The sequence below is a fragment of the Emys orbicularis genome, chromosome 7 (genome assembly GCF_028017835.1).
Source record: "Emys orbicularis isolate rEmyOrb1 chromosome 7, rEmyOrb1.hap1, whole genome shotgun sequence".
NCBI classification, from domain to species: Eukaryota; Metazoa; Chordata; order Testudines; family Emydidae; genus Emys; species Emys orbicularis.
In genome coordinates this window covers 81,961,703-81,981,161 of record NC_088689.1, presented here as the reverse complement: position 1 = coordinate 81,981,161, position 19,459 = coordinate 81,961,703, and positions in this window count along the sequence as shown.

The window sequence follows — 19,459 nt, the reverse complement described above, 5'->3', positions numbered from 1 at the left end:
TGTTTGCTAATGGGAAGATCCTTCCCTTGCACGGGGAGTGGGAGCCATCCACCCTCCAAGTTCAGGGTGTGAGGAGCTTCAGGAAGGCTCCCTCCACCAGCCCCGGTTCTCCAGCCCACTGCAGGGGTCTTCCCACATTGGGGGTGCTCAGGAGGGCATGGGGGCCAGGAGCCATGCTGGCAGGGAGGGGGCTGTGGGCTGTTTCCACAGCAGCTGGAGAAATGGCCCAAGCTGTGTTTTCTTCCCCTGCTTCGGGATTATTCCATTTGTGCTGAACTTTGAACAATAAAAGTCAGTGCTGGGCTCCCCTGCTGCTGGTGACCACGTCCCCTGGCAGCGCTCCTGCTCCCTTTGATTCTCTGGCCCCCTCCATATCTCATCTGCCTTGAGGTCACTTCCTTCCTTAGCCGGCTCACCCCTGCTGCCTGCTCCCTGGGGCTTGTGCTGCCAAAGGGCTTCAGAGCTCTGCTCACTGGGGGGCCTTTCCCATTGGCTGCCTGTGATGTCATGCCTTGGGCAATGGGCCCCAGCAAGCTCACGGTGCTGACCTGCTCTTTCCTGAGTTGTTTAATAGTCTCTGTGTTGCCGGAGGCAGTGAGACTCCGTGTAAGCTGTGCATTGCCTGGCAAACCCTATTCCTCAGCCTTTGAGTACCTGCTGCATGCACTCTCCCCCAGCCCCAGGCATGGCTCACTCACTTATTTCAAGGCACCCAACCTTCCCCTGACCAACAGCTGCGTTCACCTAACACAGGGCACATTGCGGCCATGTGACCGTGAGGGACTACGGATCTTAGCATGCAGTGCTCCAAATAGTACCCATAAAGATGGCAGGTGCCGATCCCCATCTCTGGCAGTGAGGAGCATTGCATGCTGGGACCTGTGGTTGTGCCTCTGTGATGGGATCTCCGGGGTGTAACCTGGGACTGGGGGACCCCTGTGCCTCCTTAAATCACTAATCTGGATCATCTCGCACAATGCCTGGTGACAAGCAGTAAACCCCTCCAAGCACTGTTATCATTCAGCACAACTGCATGTGGAGCTCCACACCCAGCCAGATTGCATGAATGCTCCCAGAGCCACTCATGAATCACACAGAGAAAGGCACCAGCCAAATCCCCCCCAACTCCCAGCCTTGTACCTCAGGAATATGCCATATTGCACTGCTCAAGAACCTTTCTTGAACAATGAAAGTTTATTAATGGGTTCACCACTTCATCAATGGAAAGTGGACATACACCAACCTTTGTAATGTGAGCAGATTTACCAAACACTTCAGTCAAACCCACTGGTAAAGATAAACATTAGAATAAGTGTATTGATTACAAGAGATGGATTTTAAGTGATTATAAGTGATAGGCAAAAAGTCAGAGTAGTTATCAAAAGAAAAAAGTTAAGTGTGCAGTCTCAATTCTCAACTATATTAGACTAGGCAATATCTGGACTAAGCAGATTTTTTCAGCCCACTGGATACTTCAGGGTGGTTGCAGTCCTTCATACACAGGCTCTCCTTGTTAGCCTGGGGACCAGTCTCCTCAGCTGCAGCATTCTTGTTGCCTTCAGCATGGGTGGGGTAGGAGAAAGGACCAACCATGCAGCCTCTGTCCCCTATTTTATATCCTCACTCCATGTGCTTGGAGAACACAAGTCCTGGCATGTCTGGTGGGCATTTCTGAGTCCCCAGGCAAGGTTGAGCAATTCATAGAATATCAGGGTTGGAAGGGACCTCAGGAGGTCATCTAGTCCAACCCCCAGCTCAAAGCAGGACCAATCCCCAACTAAACCATCCCAGCCAGGGCTTTGTCAAGCCTGACCTTAAAAACCTCTAAGGAAGGAGATTCCACCACCTCCCTAGGTAACCCATTCCAGTGCTTCACCACCCTCCTAGTGAAATAGTGTTTCCTAATATCCAACCTAAACCTCCCCCACTGCAACTTGAGACCCTTGCTCCTTGTTCTGTCATCTGGTACCACTGAGAACAGTCTAGATCCATCCTCTTTGGAACCCCCTTTCGGGTAGTTGAAAGCAGCTATTAAATCCCCCCTCATTCTTCTCTTCTGCAGACTAAACAATCCCAGTTCCCTCAGCCTCTTCTCATAAGTCATGTGCTCCAGCCCCCTAATCATTTTTGTTGCCCTCCTCTGGACTCTTTCCAATTTTTCCACATCCTTCTTGTAGTGTGGGGCCCAAAACTGGACACAGTACTCCAGATGAGGCCTCACCAATGCCTAATAGAGAGGAATGATCACGTCCCTCTATCTGCTGGCAATGCCCCTACTTATACAGCCCAGAATGCCGTTAGCCTTCTTGGCAAGAAGGGCACAATGTTGACTCATATCCAGCTTCTCGTCCACTGTAACCTCTAGGTCCTTTTCTGCAGAACTGCTGCCTAGCCATTCGGTCCCTAGTCTGTAGCAGGGGATGGGAGTCTTCCGTCCTAATTCCCCTGGTGTGATCTTGTGCAAGTGAGTCATTGAATTGTAACTCCCTTGCTGGACAATGGCTGTTGATGCTTTTTCAACACCCACCCGGGTGTTGCTTAGCTCCCTTGTCATCTCTGGGAAGCTAATATCTGGGCGATTCCCCAGCTCACAGCATATTTTAGTGACAACCATAAAAATCTCATAACTTCATATACACCAATGATATACATACTTAGATAGAACAATGGCTTTCAGCAATTCATAACCTTTCCCATGATACCTTACATGGCATGCTTTATATGAAATATCCAAATTATATATAAATGATTAATATGGGGGTTACAGGGCGCTCCCCTGAGGTATAGAGTGTCACAGTCTCTGTAGTGAATATGGCCTTTGGCACCAGGTTAGGCTCCTTGGTAGGCCAGAGGATCTGGCTGGAGCTTTGCATGCTGGGACATGTAGTCTTTGTGGGCCGAACCTCCGCAGGAAGGCGAGGATGGCCAGAGGCTGCACAGTAGAACTCCATGGACTGCGCTCCTCGATTTAACGATGGTGAACTGTGCGGAGGAAAAGACTGAGATGATGTGTTGGGCCTCCCCATGACCGGCTCACCAGCTGCCCTGAGAACCCCCAGGGCAATCCCTGAAACACAGAAGGGATCAGGAAGCCAGCAGTCTTTAATGCAGCCAGGGTCTGCGGCGCCAAAACCCAGTGGGGTGGGTTTCTACACAGGCAGGGTTGTTCAAGGCCCTGAGCCCCAGGTGCTGGAAGGTGAGTGAGCTGCTGGCGGGGGAGAAATACTGCCCGGAGGGAGCAGTGACCCAGCTGCCTGCCTGCCCGCCCGGCCTGGGGACTGCTGTTGCAAAGTCATCACTGCACAGACAAGGCTCAGTGTGCACCAAGTCAAAAAGCTTTCAGTAAGTGACTCTGTGGCAGTTTCCTGTTGACAGCTTTGTGGGCCGGGGGTTTCCTTGTCCCCTTTACGTCCTGTGCCATCCGATGGGGAACAGGAGGCCATCTCTTCCTGAGCATGGGTCACATTCCGGCACTCAGTGCCTGGGAACGGGCAGGGAGCAGGAGGTCTGGGCTGCTGCCTCTTCTCATTTCTCTCCCAGACCCCTGGTCGTCAGCGGGTGGGATCGAACCTGGGACTTCTGGAGCTAAATGTCATATGGCTGTTAGAAAATTCATTAATCTCTCTCTAAGTGGTCTTGCTGCCTGTGGCGGGGCAGTGACTCACCGGCACGGCGCCTCCTGCTGGTCGTCCTGGGAATTAGCTCTTCTCCAGCTCCGGAGTGCCCTCTGCAGGCCGGTGTCTCGCCTGACGCTGGCCCCTCATGTCCCTCCTGGACCCTGGTGCCCTTTGCCCAGGGGCTCTGCCCACTGCAGTACCCCCTCTGTCTGGATCTCCCAGGGGAACCCCCAACCCCCTATCACCACCTTGCCTCAGTGGCTACTGCCAGTCATCATCTAGCCCCCACTCCCTGGGGCAGATAGCAGTCTATAAACCATTCATCATCAGCAAGGGGGGTTAGACCAGCTGCCTCTGCCTATCTCTGGGCTGCCCCAGTACCTTTTGTGGGCCCTTAACTTGGCCTGCAGCTTTGCTAGGCTGGAGCTCCCCAGCTCTCTCTGCCCTTCCCCAGCACTGCTCCACCCTAGAGACCCTTCTCAGCTTCCCAGGCAGCCCAGAGAGGGCGTCTCTTTTTTAGCCTCTAGCCCACAACCCTCTTATAAGGGCCAGCTGGGCCTTAATTGAGCTGGCCACAGCTGTGGTCAGCTACTCACTCAGCTTCCCCAGCTGTTCTTAATCCCTTTTACCCAGTTGCAGCCCCCTCCAGGACTGCTTTTAACGCCTCTGGGCAGGAGCAGGGTGACCACCCCGCTACAGTGCCACTTTATGGGACAGAGTGCCACGCCCAGGAGGTGTGTGGCTTCCTCTAGCTGAGGAAGCATATCCTGAGCTTCAGAAACTTCCCAGTTGAAATCCCAGACAAGCCCCCACTTGTAACACCACCAGACCCCGGTCATCGGCAGGTGGCATCGAATGTGGGATCTCTGGAGCTAAATGCATGAGTCTCTACTGCATGAGCTAAAGCCATATAGCTATTAGCTATGGCTGTAGAGCAAACTCATTAATCTCTCTCTAAGTGGTCTTGATGCCACTCGATGGGACAGAACACCACACCCAGGAGGTGTGTGGGTTACATAGACATCGCCCGAGTGATTTATTCTGGGTTCAGTTCCTGTGTCTGCTACACTCTTCCTGCGTGACCTGGGGCAAGTCACTTCATTTCTCTGGGCCTTTCACCGGCAGGAAAGTCACACTCCATTTCCTGTGGAACACACACTCACGATGAGGTCAGATCTCATCTACGTCCATGCAAGCGATGCTCTGCATGGATCATCCACCCTGCACTTCCCCTGCAGCAGGAACATGTGGCCAAAACTGCTGGTGGTGCGTTAATTCCAAAGGGGCAGGCTCTGGGCTAAACCCCCAGCTTTGTGGACTTGTTCTGGAGAACTTCCACCCATGCCCCAGGAAGCTGGCAATGACAGCCTCAGCTAGGTTGCAAGGCAGAGGAGGGCAGCCTCTCCTGCCTGCTTCGGGGCAGCAGACTAATGAGGAGAAGCTGCGTGGAACAGTGGAACGGTGCTCCCATGGGCTGAGCCCTCACAACGATACCCTCCTCCCAGGATCGCACCTGACACTTTGTCCTTCTCCAGTCCCTCCCATCAGCCTGGTGTCATCGTCCCCTAGTCTGTAAATGGGAAAACTGAGGCACAGGAGGGGCAGGGACTTGCATGAGGCCAGACAGCGAGTCGGCTTTGTCCAGGGGTTCCTGCAACAAATTTTTTGGTGACCTCAGAGTGCGGCCACCAATGTTTGCTGGTGGCTGCACAGACACTTTTTCCTAAGATAATTTATTTTTCCTAAATTAATAATGTAATATACACATATATACATCCAAATCATTGTAATTTATTTATGTAAGGTTTTGGGTTTTTTGGTTTTTTTTTTTGCAGACTCAATAATAAAAATAATGGACAGTTAGCTCTATTCTTTACCGGACCTAACAGAATAGAAACACAAATAAGGTGCTTTGCATGTTCTTATCTTTTGTTATTATTGTTTCTTTTGCTTTTTTGGTAAAAGTGGTTGTACAACAACTCTGAAGTAAATTTAAAAATGCTTTGACATAATAGAAGTCCAAATAATAATGAAAAACATCTGGGCGGCTTGGGTCTGGGGAGGGGAAAGGAGGGGAGGCATGGCTGTGGCTGCAGCTGACCCAGGGGCTTCTCTGGGCAGGTGGTGGGGCTTGGAGCTTCGGCTGGCCCTGAGCTCCTCTAGCTGAGGGTGTGTGTGGGGGCCACTCGGGGCTTCAGCAAGCTGGGGCTCCTCCAGCCGAGATGGGGGGGGGTGCTTGGGGTTCTCCGGGCGGGGGGCTTGTGGCTCCAGCCGAGGGGGGGCAGAGGGGTCTCGGGGCTCTGGCTGCTGGGGCAGGGGCGGTAGGGGTTGAGTCGGGGGCTAGCCTCCCCAAAGGGGGGCTCCACCCGCTACCCATGCGCCCGCCGCTCACCTCTTGACCCACACCCCGCCCACCTCCTGCGTCCCTCCTCACTCCCCCACTGCAGCCAGAACCCGCCCTGCCTCCTCACTCTGCTGCGGGCTCACCGCCCGCCTCCTTACTCCCCCGCCAGGCTCCCCCTCCCCTCCCCTCCCCACCTTGCTCCTTAAGCATTGTGTGTCCCACCTGTGTCTCTTAGAGGCGGCGCATGCAGCAACAGAGAGAAAGGGCAATGTTCCCTCTAATTTTTCCCACCCATGTGCGGAATGAATCATAGAATCACAGAATGTGCGGAATGAATTTTGTTATGTGCACCAATATGGAGGTGATTTGTGACACATCACCTTCATATTGGCGCACATAACAAAATTCATGTGGTTGCGGTGGGGCCGAGGGGTTCGGAGTGTGGCAGGGGGCTCAGGGCTGGGGCAGAGGGTTGGGGGGCAGGGGTGTGAGGGCTCCAGCTGGGGGTGCAGGCTCTGGGGTGGGGCTGGGGATGAGGGGCTCGGGGTGCAGGAGAATGCTCTGGGGCTATGACAGGGAGAGAGGACTCCCCCAGCTCTCTCTCCCCGCAGCAGCACCTGGGCTGGGGGGGGAAAGGTGCCTTTCCCTGCCACGGCAACTCTGGGGCTGGGGCTGCAGGATAGGCGCCCCTTTGCCCCAGCAGGTCTGGGCTGGGGCTGGGTTTGGGCCAGGGGAGGGGCGCCGGGGCTGGGTTTGGGGAAGGAGCACCCAGGCCAGGGCTGGGTTTGGGCCAGGCAACTCTGGTCGCACCTGGAGCCGGCCCACACCGCCCGGACTGGGCTGGGGCCGGGTTGCTCCAGCCGCATCTGGGGCCGTGCTGCCCCGGCCGTGGCAGGGGCAGGCCGCAGCAGAGTTGGGGCTGGTGGAGGGTGCCCCGGCCATGGCAGGTTGGGGGCCGGTATAGGGGCGCCCCTCCCTCAGGCGGGTTCCCTGAGCGCCTGCATGGTGCTAAAGAAGTTGCTGCACAACTGCGCAGCTTACAGGGAAATTGGAGGGGCTGGTCAGGCTTGAGCAAGCCCTGGCTGGAATGATTTAGTTGGGGATTGGTCCTGCTTTGAGCAGGGAGTTGGACTAGATGACCTCCTGAGGTCCCTTCCAACCCTGATATTCTATGATACTTCCCCTTCCCCAAGGGCCGGCCCACAACATTTTGGCACCTGAGGTGGGGAGCTCAAATGACGCCCCCATACCGCCTCGCTGGGGCCAAAACTCTGAAAGGTCTCAATTCTGCCTTCTTCCTGTTCTACTCCTCTCATGGTACTGCTCTGCTACCTACCCCAATAAAGGAGAATTAACAACTTAAAATGCCTTGTTCAAAAATTTTAAGTAACACTTAACTTTCAAACACCTGAACAGCAAATGTAACTTTTCTTGTCTGCATAGTAAACACTGGCATTTTTATCTGTTTGAATAATCAAAGTGGTGCTTTCCGTGCCTTCTTGGTTGCAAAGATTTGAACTGCTTCCTGTTGAAGGTCCACAGTCTGGGCCAGCTCATGCTCTATTGAGATGGTTGCAAGGCCGACCAGCCTCTCCTGTGTCATTGTGGAGCGTAGATGTGTTTTTATTAACTTCAGCTTGGAGAAGCTGCGTTCTCCACTGGCAACTGTTACAGGAAGTGTTAGAAGTATGCACAGAGCAACAAAAGCATTTGGAAAGGGTGGTCATCTTATTTGTGCACATATATTCCAGAACAGCCTTTGGAGTTGATCCTGCTGAAATGTATCTTGAAAGGGCTTTCAGTTCATCACGTAAATCACTTGCATCAATATCGCGCATGTCATCATGTGTCAACACTGTCTCTAGTGCCATGCATTACTGGTGTAGGTCTTCTTCACATATAGTGAGGAGTTTTGGAATATCATACAACATCCCAAATATACTGCTGTGTTCCTTGAGCTGCATGAAACGTTCTTCAACTGACTGCACAATCTAGCACCTGGTTAAAGAATTCAGCTTTGAATTGTTGTTTGGGGTCTCTTATGGGATTATCCTGTGCCTCGTAATCAAAATGTCTTCTTCGGTGATTCTTGAATGGGTGGGAAAATAGCTTCAGTGTGAAGTTCCTCTGCCAACTTCTGTGCACTCTTCAGAACGTTTTGAAATCCCTCATCTGACCAGTAAGACTGTAGGTATGATTTTGCTTTGTCCAGTTGTTCCATTGCTCCAGATATATCAAGGTCAACACCTTGGAGTCTCTTGCTTACAACTTTTATTTCAAACAGTATGTCATGCCACAACACTAAGCCACACAGAAATTTGAAGTTATGTATGTTTCTGCTGATTCCATTTCCCTCTGCCACTGTTCTCCCACGAACAGTTCCTGTCATAGCATTCTCCTCCATAATGGCAACTATGGCATCATCTATCTTCCCAATTTGGGGTTTGATAGGCTTTATCGCCTCCACTCAACTTTCCCATCGTGTGGCACTCAGTGGTTTCAGTGTCAGAGAGGATGTTCCCAGATGTTGCTTCAAAATTTGCCATTGATGAGTTGATGCAGAGAAAAATACATAGATACTTTGAATTACATTAAAAAATTCAGCAGCCTCACTAGAAGCTGATGCTGCATCACTGACCACCAAGTTCAATGAATGAGAACTGCATGGGACAAAAAAAGCTCGAGGGTTTAACTCTCAGATCCGTGTCTGCACTCCTCTGTTCTTTCCTCTCATGTTGGCACCATTATCGTAGCCCTGACCTCATGTCAGCTATTGCAATTCCTGTATCTTCCAGCTTTTTAAGAAGCACATTTGTCATACCAGCTCCTGTAGTATATCAATGTCAATAAATTCTAGAAAATGCTCTCTGACAGTCACCATTGCAGGGACATTTTCACTAGGTTCTGTTGTTGTTACAAAACGCACCATTAAAGTCATTTGTTTCATATGGCTGATGTCAGGTGTGCAGTCCAGAATAACAGAGTAATATCTTGCTGACTTCAGATCTGCCACAATCTTCTATTTGAATTTTGTTGCCAGTAACTGTATGATCTCATTTTGAATTGTTTTTCCAAGGTAGTGGTGTGTGTACATTTCTTGGGTGGTGACTCTTCTTAGATGCTCCTGGAGTACAGCATCAAACTCAGCCATCAACTTCACAATTTTAAGGAAGTTTCCATTGTTTGGCACATACAGCTGATCTGAAGTGCCATGCAGTGCTAGGTTTTGGGTAGCAAGCATTCTCACAATGGCAATGAGCCTTTTCAGAACATTTTGCAATCTTCTCTTGATGCTGATCATCTATGGTGGCCTTTAACCTTAGTCTCATCTCAAGCTCTTTCCACCTATGGAATGCTCTCTGGTGACTTGCTGCCTTTTCATGGCATCCCAGATTTCTAGCCAGATTTTTCCAGTCCTTTGTTCCTGTAGATCCCAGTGTGGCTGGAACATTAGACTGGAAGAGTTTACAACAAAACAGTTTGCAGCATTCTGGATTTTTGAGTACATAAGTCATGGCCTCTCCACTTTGTCACCATTGGGGATTTCACGCCAGTAATGTATTGGATGGAAACTTCTATTTTAATTGTCTTTGGGGAACATGAAGTTTTTCACTTGCTGTGGCCCATGCAGTACAAGGAAGTCCCTCAGGCTACTGCTCAAGTGGGTCCACAGTCCTGGATCATCTAGACTTAAGGAACTAAACTCAGCAGCAGCTATTTCTTGCGCCTCCACCACACTCTTCTCTGATCTACACTTTTCTTCAGGAATGTGCATGGTTACATCCATTTGAGATGGAGATATGGATGCTGCAGTAGCTGCCAGGTCACCTGCACTCTGACTAACTGGAAGATCAGGCATCTCCTCACCACTCACATCCTCACTGGGGCCGGAAGGCTCACCGTGAACATTTGTTTCTATGTATCTCAGGAGAGCTCCTTCCTGCTTAGATAGAAAAGCTTCCTTTGCTTTCTTTCTTTTTCTGAATGCTGCCCCAGAGGGGCGTTTTCTTCTTTCACTCATGACTGCTGTTCTGTGCCAGCTATAGTGGCTCTCAATACTCAATAGAAGGGGACAAATAAGCAGGCTGGTAGCAGGGCCTGAGGGAGGGAAGATATCAGTGTCTTAAGGGCCTAACTGGCTCCTACTACTTCAGTTGACTGCCTGTTCTCCTCAAGTGGGTTCAGGGAAGCAGCAGGAAACAGGAAGCTCCATGAGAAGCAGGTGTTAATCAGTCCAGGCTCCTGTGGGTGCTAGAGAGGTACATAAGAGGCTCCTCCTCCTCTCTCTCCCTACAGCTCCTGCTGATTTCTGTTATTCCCTCTCACCTTTTCTCCTGCCTGCCTGTTATGTCTCTTGTGCCCTCCTTCCTCCAGCACAACACTCCACCATCTCTGTGCATCTAGAGCAGAGAGATTACATATGCACCAGCAGCAGACACAATTTTCTACACTCTGGGTCCTAGAGGCGCCCCCCCCCCCCAGTCTGGCACCTGAGGGGGCCGCCTAGGGTGACCAGATGTCCCGATTTTATAGGGACAGTCCCGATTTTTGGGTCTTTTTCTTATATAGCCTCCTATTACCCCCCACCCTGTCCCGATTTTTCACACTTGCTGTCTGGTCACCCCACGGCTGCCTCAGTTCCCCTCATGGTAAGGCCAGCCCTGCCTCCCCTCGCCCAGGAAACTGCTGTGGCCTCAGGGAAACCCCCTGGTGGCCGCATTTGAGAAACGGTGATTTAGTCCCTGCAGCAACATTCGCCGGGTGCAGAACTCTGAAGCCAGGCAGCACTTTCACTCTGAGCAGAGGCTGGCACATGGGGACGGCTCTCCCCCCTCAGCTCTCATGCTCATTGGCAGGGTGGGTGAAGTTTGTCCTGTCCTGTCCTGGGCACATCAACTCCATTGCACTGTGGGGGAGTCAGAGCAGCGGCCCTGGCAGAGACAGGGTAGATCAGGGACAGTCTGTCCAACTGGGGGCTGTGAGATTCCTCAGATTAGCAGCCCCTGGCAGCCTCCTGGCCAGCTCCATGTGTGGGCGTGTGCCAGGAATCACACATGCACACCCTGGACATATTAACACACACACACACACACACTCCCCTTGGACAGGCACCCGGAGGGACCTGCACAAACACACACATAAAGGAGCCTTCAGCAGGACCTTCTCAGTGGAAAAAAACTGACTCTGCCTCCTGGAAAAAGCATGGCCAAAAAACCCACCAAATCAGCCCCATAGACAGACGGGCCTTTCTTCTGCACAAGGACGGCCAGGGCAGCTCCAGAGTGCCAGGCTGGGCTGCTAGCCTGCAGTTCTGCTCAGGCTGACTCCAGCGCCGCTGGCTGAAGCCTGGTCTGTCATTGCAGCACTTGCCAGCTAGCCAGCCAAAGGGCTGATGCCCTGCCCACCCACCTAGCCCCTGCCAGCCAGGCTAGCCTCCCTGCCTGATCTCTGTCTGCCTGGAGACAAGTGTCACCTTCAGCTGCTCCATGGTGCTGCCCCATGGCCAGTGGTGGATCCTGGAGAAGGTGCTTTGATTTAAATGGCTCCTGTGCTGGGGAAATGTTCCTGGAACCTGGACTCCTCTATCCACAGAGCAAGTACAGCATGGGCTGTGGCAGGGCTGGCTTCCCCATATCACACACTGTTGTGCCTCTGTCCTGCTTGGAAGGACCTCAGTAGGCAGAGAAGGGAGATTGGTCTCCGTGGCCCATTCAGTCCTTGACCCATCAGCTGAGACTGCTGGCAAGGGGTCCAGTTAGTGCCGGCGTGGGCTCCTGTCCACTAGGAACTGGAGTAGGACCGTGCAACCCATTTCCCAGAGACCTCTGGGCAGACATCAGTCACTGCTGAGCTAGGAAGGCCGTGTAGCTCGAATCTGTGAGCCAGCCAGGCCCTTGCACACAGAGCGATAGTGAACAGGACTTGGGTAGTGGTGACACAGGGGGCTGCCTTGGGATCACAGCTGGGGCTGCTGGCATCAGAGAACTTGCCCCTGAGTCCCACCCCATGCGGCTTGCTGGCTGCCATCCCAACACCCATCCCAAGGAAGCAGGTGGGCTCAGTGATGAGGTACTGGAGAAGCAACATGCGCCAGAGGAGGGGCCAGGGGATGGCGAGGGTGTAGGAGAGCTGCAGGGAGCAGGACACTTACAGATACATAGAAGATGCATGGGTATCATGCTGATGGAGACCCTGCATAGATGGATGGATGGGGATAGCGACAGAGACTTGGTTGGGGGTCATTCAGAAAGGAGGCAGGGTCTCTTCGGGTGCCTTGGCAGCCATCACTCATGTGGCTCAGGCGGAGGGGCGCTTGGATTAAATGAGGCTTTAGGCGTCAGCCATTAGATTCTGGGGTCCCATGCTGGGTGGTGGGGGGAAGACCCTCTGTCTGAAGGAACATGACGACAGCCACCCCACCCCAGGCTGCTGAGGAAGGTGAGTTCTTTCTTCATGGAACAGCATGGCTAACCCTTGAGTGTCATGGGAGCTTGACCTCTGCTAGGTCCTGCCAGGTCCATTCCATCCTGAGGCCAGGACAGATCTCTACAGTTTCTTTTCCTGGCCCCAGCCCAGCAGAGCTTGGGGCAGGAAACACTTCCTGTATTGCTCCTGGTTCTAGAAAGCTGCTGAGTCACCATGGTGAGGTCAGAAAGGGGAGGCACTGGAGGGCTGACCCAGCAGCTCCATGAACAACCCGCGCACTCAGCGGTGCAGTGATGGGCAGAGGAAATCCCTCCCCCCCCCCCCCGAAATGCCGGCGTTTCCTGGGACCACACAGCCATGATGCTCCCTGAGAGAACTATGCTGGTTCTATCCTGCTGCTCCTTCACCTGCCCCTTGCACCCTCCTGCTAGCCGAGGGATTCTGGCAGCACCCATGTACCCTGGGCTAGGAATAGCAAACAGCCCCTCGGGAAACTGCTCCTTAGCGCTGAACTGTAACTGCACCATGCTTGGGAACAAGCTGGAACTAAAGCTACAATTGCAGAGTTCCAGCAATTTTCCCTTCTAAGGCAACAAGGCCTGAGAAGACACCCCCACCCCCCGCCTGCCACATACCAAGTCCCACAAATTCTAGGCCAGCCCAGACAAGGATCAACCTCCCTGACACCAACTCAGGACACATCCCAGGGTCCTGCAAATTCCCTTTACAGCCTCAGTCTGGGCCCAGGAGAGTGTCATGGGAACATCTCCCCACCCCCCACTTCCCTGGTGACTGCAGAACATCTCTGGGGCAGCTCCGGCATGTGCTTCTGTGGGAAAGTCTTTGTGCATTTCTAATGTCTTTTATGGGGTTTAGCACCTGTAAAGAAGATGGGGCACCTGTGCCATTGTGCCCTGCCAGATCTCCATGGCACACCTGCCAATGTTCCACGAACAACTGGCCAGGGACCTCTGCGCCAGCCCCAGAATGTGGCTCCTGTATTGGCCCTGCACCCATGTGCAGTTCAGCTTAGGGAGCAATGGGGGCTATAGCCTCTCTGGCATCCTCTAACAGTGCAGGCTCCGGTCCCCTCGCCCGCAGACAGTGCTCTCCAGTCCTGCTGGAGTCAGGCAGACCCAGAAGTGGAGGAAGAACCATTCAAGGGGAGCAGAACCTTCTGACACATTGTGGTGGTACCGGACACACTCAGAGCACAGTTTGGGGGCACTATGCCAGGCCCGGCTGCTCTGCAGTGCCACCGGGTTGGGAGAGATGCACGTTGGAGCCAAGAGTCCGGAGAGCTTTCGGGTGACTCTTGTTACAGTATTTTCTTTTGGGGTGGGGCAGGTGACGACCTCAGAACAGCAGGAACAGGATGGGAAGTGGCACTCAATCCAGCCCATGCTAAGCCCCAATCTTGCCCCGTCGGCAGGGGTGGGGGAAGCTGGGCTGGCGCATGATGGAACAGCAGCAATCGCTATGGGTTGCAAGTGGAGGCGAACGCAGGGGAGATCCCCTGAGCCCTCGCTGACCTCTGAGCCACCCTCCCTCCCACCTCTCAGCTTGCGGAGGCCTTGTGGTTGCTGAGCAGGGACTGCACAGCTTCCCTTTCCATTTGCCAGCAGGAAATGAGGCTCGGTTCCGGGAGAAAGGCCTTCCAAGCTAGGGGGGAGTCTAGGGGGACAAGGGGTTGGGCACTGGCTAAGGCACATAGGGCAGCTCCACGGGGGCGGGTGAGAACTGGGAAGCGCACAGCTCCCTGGGCTGCAGAGAGTGAGAGTGTGCACCTCTGGAGAGGGGGACCGAGCATAGGAGAGCTGAGAAGGAGAGAGAGACACTGGGAGACAGAGCCACTGTCCAGCCCCGCTGGCCCTGGAATCCTAGCCCCGGGACGGCACAGCCCAGGAAGCGTCTCTGTCCAATCCGGACCCTTTGGACTGTTCGGAGATCCCCTGCGGGGGTCAAAACTCTCCTCCTCGACGGCTCCTTCGTTCATTTCTTTCTCCCTTCCTTCACTGGTGCAGCCATCCGTGAGGGGTTTCCCCCCGTGTGGACTGATCTCCCTACCACACCCTTCCCTGCGCCAACATTGCTGCTGCCACCCAGAGCCACAGAAAGCCAAGCCAGGTGGGTGAGTCGTTTTTTATACTTGGGGAGGGCGAAGGGACCTGTTTTACCTGGAGAGAATAATGGGCTGGGATGGACCTAGCAATAGAAACGAGGTCAGGAAGGGAGTGATAAGAGCAGGGAGTTGGGATGCCTCGGTTCTCTTCCCAGCTCTGGAAGGGGAGTGGGGGGTGGAAATCAGGACTCCTGGGTCCTATTCCCAGTTCTGGAAGGGAAGTGGGGGGCGGGGGAATCTAACAGTGAGAATGGGGGGCAATGTGTGTCAGGACTCCTGGGGTCTATTCCCAGCTCCATCACATGTCCATTCTGATAGTGTTACCTAGTGGCTGATGCACTGGGCTAGGCCTTGGAAGAGCTGGATTCTAGGCCCAGCTCTGCTGCTGGCCTGCTGCATGATCATGTCAAGTTGCTTCCTCACTCCGTGCCTCAGTTTCCCCATCTATAAAATGGGGCTAATGATACTGACCGGGCTCCCAGAGGGGTTCTGTGGGTAAATGAATGTCCACAAAGTGCTATGACACCCTCCAATGGGTGGTGCTAAGGACACATCCAGTGTTAACCTATAGAGGGGCTGCAGGAGGCTAGCAAAGAATCTGATCCTGACCCAATCCCAGGCCAGGGGTAGGAGACAAGACTTAATGCACTAACTGGAGCGTGAGTGCCTTGTGAGTGCCCAGTGCCTTGTGCTAGAACCACCCCGGCCAGCTGTCCCAGAGGGGAGTAGAACATCCAGTGACTTGCAATGTCCATTACTCTCATCTAGCTGAGCATGGGCACCTGCTCAGGACCCGGTTCTGTCACCCATTTGCAATGTGTCTTTGGGTAACTCTTAGTGCCTCAGTTTCCCCATCTGTGCAATGGTGATAATGACCCCCAGCTTTGCAAAGGGCTTTGTGAGCTATATTGTTAGTGTGACAACATGAGACTCGGTAACTGGAAGGATACAGGGCTGTGGGTCTCAGGCTGTGGTTTGTGTGTGTGTGGAAAGTAAGTGTGTGTGTGGGGGGGGGGTGCTCTGGTTCTGTATCCAGACCAGAGTACTCAGCAGGGACTTGCTATCTCAGTTCTCTGTATTGGGGACAAGTGGCTTATTTACAGTGTTTCCAGGATTAAAACAGAGGAGGCACTGTCCAGAAAAGTTAGAGTGCTAGACACAGAGCAGTTCCTGTCCCAGCCTCTCCCAGCAGGGGGCACTGTGGGGAGGGGGCAGGAGTGTTGGCTGATGGTGGGAGCTCCTAGTTATGCCAGCCCCTGCCTCTCCCTCTGGGCTGTCGGTGAGTGTCTCATGCTTCCAGCCTGGAACACATCTGGCTTCCTGCGTTTCTTCCTGGCTGTTCCCTCATCCCAGGCACATGGATTTCCTGGCCTGTCAAGAAGCCGGATGGGCAGGCTGCGTGTATTATCTCCTCCGTCAGCCCCAGCTTGGGTTGCTTTGCTTTGTTCCCAGCAAGGAGGCATGGAACGATAATCCTACGCTGCAGCCATTGCGCGGTGTTACACCCACGGGGCAGCCCCCCAGGCAGAACGGCATCCCCTAGTGACAGTCAGCCTTGGCCCCTGTAGAGACCTGGCGTAACATGGGGTGGAGGGAATTGGGGTCTGTAATGGGGGGTGGGCAGGGGACATTGGGATCTGTAATGGGGTGGGCGGAGTGGTGGGAAGGGGGAATTAGGGTCTGTAATGGGGGTGGGTGGGGGGGTGGAAAGGGGGAATTGGGATCTGTAATAGGGGTGGGTGGGCAGAGGGAATTGGAGTCTGTAATGGGGGTGGGTGGGGGAATTGGAGTCTTTATTGGGGGGAGTGTGGGAATTGGGGCCTGTAATGAGGGGGTGTAGCTCTGAGCAGGGGGGAGGGGAAGTGCAGGCGCGGTTGGCATGGCTGGAGGTGCGTATCCATCCTGAATTGGCTGCCTATGCTCATGTGCGGGGCTTGGGGTTGGGCTGACAAAGCCCCCAGCTCCCAGAATGTGGGCTGGCTAGCCTTGGTGCTGGGAGCTGCCCCACTGCTGCCTCCTGAGCCTTTTGTGTGGAACAAAGCCCCGAGCTCCACAGCCAGTTCCTCTGGGAGCCCCCATTGTTTGGCTGGCCTGGCCCCCTTCCTCAGCCTAGCCCCGGTGCCTTTCCCTTCCCCCTCCTCCCGCTGGGAGCTCACCCCCTCCACCCCGAACTGCAGAGTCCAGCCTCACCCCCTTGCCCCTCCCCAGTGCAGGGGTGTGGGGGGCTGTGATCGGATTACAGATCAGCAGCCCTTCATTTCCTCTGCTGCTGGAGATCCATCTCAGCTGGGACAAAGGCACCAGCTAATCCAGTAGCTCTCCTCCGTGTTGTTATTCCCTGGCCTTAGGCCTCACACGGTGGACATGCACTGCCAGAACCCACCCACTGCTGCTCAGGGGCATTGCTGGTACCACTCTGCCCTGATGATTCTGGCACCTGCTGTAGGGAGTGGGGCAGGAGCACTGGCTGTGGGGGGAGCTCCCAGCTATTCCAGTCCAGCCTCTCCCAGCAGGGGGTTCTGTGGGAAGTGGGGGAAGGAGCGCTGGCTGTGGGGGGAGCTCCCGGCTACACCAGCCCCGGCCTCTTCCAGCAGGGGCATGGGGAAGGAGTGCTGGCTGTGGGGGGAGCTCCATGCTACTGCAGCACCAGCCTCTCCCAGCAGGGGACGCTGTGAGGAGGGGGCAGGAGCACTGGCTGTGGGGGGAGTGCCCAGCTACTCCAGCCCCAGCCTCTCCCAGCAGGGGACACTGTGGGGAGGAGGCAGGAGCGCTGGGTGTGGGGGGAGCCCCCAGTTACCAGGCCCGCCTCTCCCAGCAGAAGCAGTAGAGTGGGGCGGTAGCAGTGCTTGTCTGTGGGGTGGCTGCTTGTTAAGAACAGCCCTAATGTGATGCCCTGTTGTTTGTCCCTCCATTTGTGTAACCAGCGAGTAATGCCTGGGGTGGGAGTGGATCTTCTGTACTGGGCTTGCCACGGTGCCGATGGCTCCTTACCCTGGGTGTGTGTGTTTGGGGGGCGGGGGGGAGGGAGTGTTTTTACCCCAGCTGTCACTAGTTGGCCTCATCCTGTTTGCTTGTTCAGACTCATGCACCCGGGAAGTTCTACCAGTAGAAGCTAAGGGAGTAAATTTAAACCACTGTAAGCCTACATGTGGACAGCCAAAGGGAGCTAAGCTAAACCAGAAGCAGGCACTTCTGGACTAAGTGTATGTGATCAAACTCCCCATGTAGACAAGCCCTTAATTACTTTACACCCACAGTGGCTTGTAAGTGGCTCACATGTGGCTGGAAAAGCAGGGCCCAGCTAGAAGCAAGCCCCAAGGTTATTTCCCTGATGCCCTGCGAGCCCAGCGGAAGAAGGAAGGGAAGGTGCCCAAGCCAGCTGGCAGTGCAAACATAAAACTGCATTGGATTGTGTGTGTGTGTGTGGGGGGGGGGGGGGGGGGGGGGATGAGATTGGGGCTGTGGTGACAGCCCTGGAGCTCAAAGGCTTCTGGTTGTTTGCAGCCAAGATACAGCATGGGCAGCGGCAGGGCAAACGGCCTCCATATCACCCGCATGCCTCAGCTCCACCCCGCAGAGACCAACGTCTGTGTGTGAAACAGGGGAGTCCGCTGGAGACCAGCAAAAGCAATCAATACATTCCCCTTGGACCCACCCTCACCATTGAGGGAAGCGCTACTGTAGATGGGTCCAAACCATTTGAGAACTGGGGCCCGGTCCTGCACCCTGTAACGGTGTCCCCAATGATCTCGTCCTACTATCCCCATTTGCAGCAGCAATCCTGGGTGGATCAAGAGAGATCTGCAGTGGGCCACCTAGGTCAGCCTGTGGGCCGTTTCCCTACTGCAGAGGGACCCTGTGGCCGACTCAGCTCTTGGTCTCGCTGCTGGGAGTGCCGGCAGGTTTGGTGGCAGTGGGTGTCACGTAGATACTCTGGCCCATTTGGAAATGGACTGGGACATCCCTCCCCATCTAATTCATGGCCAACAGGCCACTGATCAGCCACCCCAAGGCAAGGCTCTTTGGTCTCCTTTGACCTGGCTGGGTTATGGAACTAGGGACCTAGAGGTGAGAGACTCCATCTCCATCCCCAGTACCGTAGGTGATTGAAGGCACTTTTTGGAGGCTTTAATCAATAAGGAATCCAGTGTGCAGCACTGTCTCTTTAACCCCCATGTTCCTTGTCACGGCCCAGGGCTCCCAGAGAGGAGGGTTCAAGCAAAGCGTAAAGCCTTGGAGACATCCTGAGCTGACAAGCACCATTTCTGCTCCTGGTGGTGGCACTCTCAGCAGAGAGGCCTGGGACACCATGGGTCTCAAGGCCCTTCTGCGACAGGGTTGAGGCCCGCTGGCCAGGTGGTATGGGGAAAGCAGTGGCTCTGTTATATAGTTAGACAGAAGCCTGATTTCCAGAGATGAGGAAAACCCTCGACTGCAGCTGAACTCAACCAGGGCTCATCGCTCAGCATCCTGTGTCTGCAGGTTCCCAAGCTGGCACCATACACCAGCCAGCCGCCAAACTCAGACAAGCCCCATTGAACCCCTGAGCGCCGTCGGCTTCTGCTATCACAAGAACATGCAAATAACCTTGTGATGGGAGAAGATCCAGCCGCTTGGCCTTCTGGCTCTGAAGAGTTGGTTTTGATTGAGCTCTAGTGGCACTTTGGAGGGGTTCCAGAACGCCGTCTGGCTGGAACGTGCCAGCCATTTGGCATGCCAAGCCCTGCCCCGGCAGCCAGTTGCCAGGGCTCTGGGGGAGCCATTGAACCCAGCAGACTGGCGGGCGCATTCCTGGGAAGGAAAATGGCCCTCCCGAGACAAAGGCCATTCACTGCAGATGACATTGTTCCCCCAGCAGATGTTTATGTAGAGTCCATAACGAAACAAACGTTCCTAGGGATTCCCAGACGTTGACATAACAACCGCTTTGTGACTTGATCAGAGAGCCAG